This window comes from Natrix helvetica (assembly GCF_964273705.1).
Source record: "Natrix helvetica genome assembly, chromosome: 16".
NCBI lineage: Eukaryota > Metazoa > Chordata > Lepidosauria > Squamata > Natricidae > Natrix > Natrix helvetica.
Genome location: NC_138563.1, coordinates 1,271,941 through 1,275,640, shown reverse-complemented (window position 1 = coordinate 1,275,640; position 3,700 = coordinate 1,271,941). Strand labels below are relative to the sequence as shown.

The 3,700-nt window shown below is 42.4% G+C and overlaps 1 long non-coding RNA gene across 1 annotated transcript; it reads right to left on the bottom strand.

The window, feature by feature from the left end:
* Nucleotides 1-1,120: 1,120 nt before the first annotated feature.
* On the bottom strand, nucleotides 1,121-2,794 carry LOC309400065. The gene is made up of 2 exons (XR_014176600.1): nucleotides 2,752-2,794; nucleotides 1,121-1,959 (listed from the first exon to the last, which is right to left on the bottom strand). It is a non-coding gene; the product is annotated as an uncharacterized lncRNA (long non-coding RNA).
* Between the last annotated feature and the right edge of the window lie 906 nt (nucleotides 2,795-3,700).

Here is a 3,700-nt window from a genome sequence, read left to right as displayed (position 1 = left end):
CTGGGTATGTTTAGCTTAGGAGAAAGAAGGACTAGGGGAGACATGATAGCAGTCTTCCAATATCTCAGGGGTTGCCACAAAGAAGAGGAAGTCAAACTATTCTCCAAGGCACCTGAGGGCAGGGCAAGAAGCAATGGGTGGAAACTAATCCAGGAGAGAAGCAACTTAGAACTGAGGAGAAACTTCCTGACAGTTAGAACAATTAATCAGTGGAACAGAAATTGCCTCCAAAAGTTGTGAATGCCCCAACACTGGAAGTCTTTAAGAAGATGTTGGATAGCCATCTGTCTGAAACGGTATAGAGTTTCCTGCCTAGGCAGGGGGTTGGACTAGAAGACCTCCAAGATCCCTTCCAACTCTACTATTGTATTGTATTGTATTGTATTGTATTGTATTGTATTGTATTGTATTGATTTACATTAGGGCATGTGGGCCTGTTGCAAAAAATACTGTGAGGACTGGTTTTCAAATAGACGTTTCATGACCACACTAGGTAACATTACCAGCGCTAGCATTGCTGAGGTTATCTAGCTGGATAATGAAACATCTGCAAGAAAAACCCCAAACTTGGAGGCTTTTCAACCCACCATTAAGCCCCCCCCAAAGCCTATTTTTTCCTGTCAAAATGGAGGAGTGATGAAATTATCTTAGTTATTGAGAAAAGGGGGCGCAGAAGCCAAGGGGGAATAAATAAGCCATCAAGAGATTCAGCCTCTCAAGATGCAAGTTACAAATCAAATCAAATCAAACCCTGATGGTCAATGCACAACATGCGTACCGTGAAATTGAATGAGTGAAACGAAATCGGAGCAACAGCCATTAAACCAGCTTTTTTCCGCATCGAAGGCTAGCCATGGTTAATGCTAATCTTGCCTAAAGGGCATCCTGGAGATCTGCCTCTGATTTGGTTTAAATACACAAAACACACACACACACACACACACATCATGTCTGAACACAACATGGCTGCCCAAATTTAAAAGTAAATGGCTACCTCAAGGTCAATATCTGAATAAAAATAGCCAATTCTCAGCTACTTCAGCCTCGCTGTGGGAGTAAGAATGAGAAATGTCGCTGAACATTTCCCGAGGAATAAATACAAAAAAAAGGAAAGGAAAACTTGTAGAATTCAGAATTTTATTGAAACAGTAAGCTTATGCAAGGATTACAAGTATTGGAAAATGCCAACAGGGCTTTCCCAGAGAAAATGCAACCCGTCACCCAAAATTATTGTTTTTGGAAAGGATGAATGGCTATAGAACCAGTTTGGAAGGAAGATCCGGACCCCGAACAAAAAAAATCACCCGATAGTCATAAGAAAAAAAAAGAAAAGAAAAACGGTGCCATTTGCCCTTCGGTTACGAGGAAATGATTCCAATTTTTTAGGAATAAAGTCAAGAGAAGATCAAAGAGCGTTGCATAATACGTTTGTGTCAAGGCTTCTGTTCATCAGCTTGGCAAGATGAGTCAGAGATAATCCAGCAAGTCTTGCAAGAGGAGCAAGTAACATTCTCACATCCCTCTAGCTGTCAAAAGGGAAGACTGCATCCAATGGTCCTGTCTCGGTTGCAGTATTTCAAATGGTCACAAGAGGGCAGCGGGGAGATGCAGAAAGCATCTGCTCTCCACTGCCCTCTGGTGGCCATTGCAAGTCCGAAGTCTGAATCTGGTAGCTCTAATTTGCAGGTCTTGCGAACGCCGTCCATGTTCCTTTAGCATTTCTTCACTTGAGTGCCATAGGTCTGGACTGGAACGCGATAATACGGGTAAGATGGAGCACAGCAGCGCCGTGGACGGCAGCAGCAACGTCCACGAGACCCACAACAGCAGCACCCACCAGTTGTGGACCTGCCTACGTAGTAAACCGTTCTTGGCCTGTATCTGTTGCAGCAGCAGCAGCCACGACCTCCACAACAGCGACAACAGCTCATGGTTGCAGACTTGAAGAGTTGTAAATTGCTGTAAAGCAAAAACAGATGGGTGAAAGACCAATTCCATCAACCTATCATGCTCCGTTTTTTCTCATTCCATTTTTCTTAAATGTGAACACAACTTTGGTCACAGATCACATGAATGACTTCAACTTAAGCTAAATGAAGATACGCAATAATAGTTTGTGAAATAATCAACTAGCTTCATGCAACAGTAAGCCATAAACCTGGCCTACCAATCATTTTTCTTCACTTACGAGCAGATCTCTCTCTATTCATTGCTACCTTCACCTTAAACATTTAGCCAGCTTGAAGAAAGCTGTTTACTTGCCACTAGTTTCCTTAAAAGGAAAAGGTTCTCCTTGCACATCTGTACTAGTCGTTCCTGACTCTAGGGGGTGGTGCTCATCTCCGTTTCAAAGCCGAAGAGCCAGCGCTGTCTAAAGACGTCTCCGTGGGCATGTGGCCCGCATGACTAAACAACGAAGGCGCAACGGAACGCTGTTACCTTCCCACCAAAGGTGGTTCCTATTTTTACGGGCTTTTGAACTGCTAGGTTGGCAGAAGCTGGGACATGTAACGGAGGCTCACTCTGTTACGCGGCACTAGGTATTCGAACCACCGAACTGCCGACTTTTCTGATCGACAAGCTTAGCCCCTGAGCCCCCCACGTCCCTCTTTTCCTTGGAAGATGCTAAATATGTGGATTTGCAATTTTATCTAACTCTCCAGAATTATCTTAATTCTAAGATAAGGATGGAAGGTGCCTATCCATCTTTGGTCTTCTTATTGTAAGAATGAAGAACAAAATATATCTTACCTTGGCTCAAGAGAGGAAGCTTTCAAAGCTAGGGAGCTCCGATGAATGGGTGATAACTGTCCTTATCAGGGACTTTTTATATACGAATTGACACGTGTTCTCGAGGGAAGTGAGACATCCGGGAACACCATCTGATCCCCATTACGCATGAATCCTGTTCTGGATTTCTCCATTCCAGTTTGTGTTGCTTGGCCCAATCCACGTTTCCCATTACATAAGTCATTTATAGTATGTGGGTGTTTAATGCTATCTCCAGTTAATGCCTAGGTTATTCAGACGCCATCGTTGAGGTTAAAAAAAGCATTTAAGGAGGAATTCTATTGTGACATCCGTCGGGTTGCTCAATAGGATATCTCACGCAGTCAACTCAATCAAACATATGACTTCCTTTGGATTTAAGCCTTCCCATCAATCACTGGTTTTTACTCTTCATGTTCACTGCATTTAAGGAATTACGGTGATTTGGTAATTCCAACGTCAAGGTTAATCTCCAGTTTTTCCTGAAAAAAAGGACAACCTCTCTACTTAATCCCTGGAGATCGCTTCTTAGATGTCAATCAAGGTTATTTTGCCCAATCTTGGTTTTTATTTTTTTTTCCCAAAAACATATGGTTTTCAGTTCCAATTATGAATAAAATGTTAGTGAAGACATTGCTAAGACAAGGAGCATTTTTACTTCGAACAGGCGTTCTTAGAAAATGAAGGGAAAAAAAGATGCAAGATTATAATCCAATGCTTTGTTTGAAAAGCGGTCCACCTGCTCTCAGTCTATAAGTTCACTCTGGAGCTCTATGAGATTGTTAGAGTCAACTTTATCTGGTGGTTTTTCTGCTAACTGAAAACTTTGTGACTGGGCCGTGTCTTAATGGCATGGTGTGAGATTTGCGTAAAGATCAATTTGCATGAAAATTAACCATGTGGCCTCGTAAAGCAAGAGAATTGGTGGATT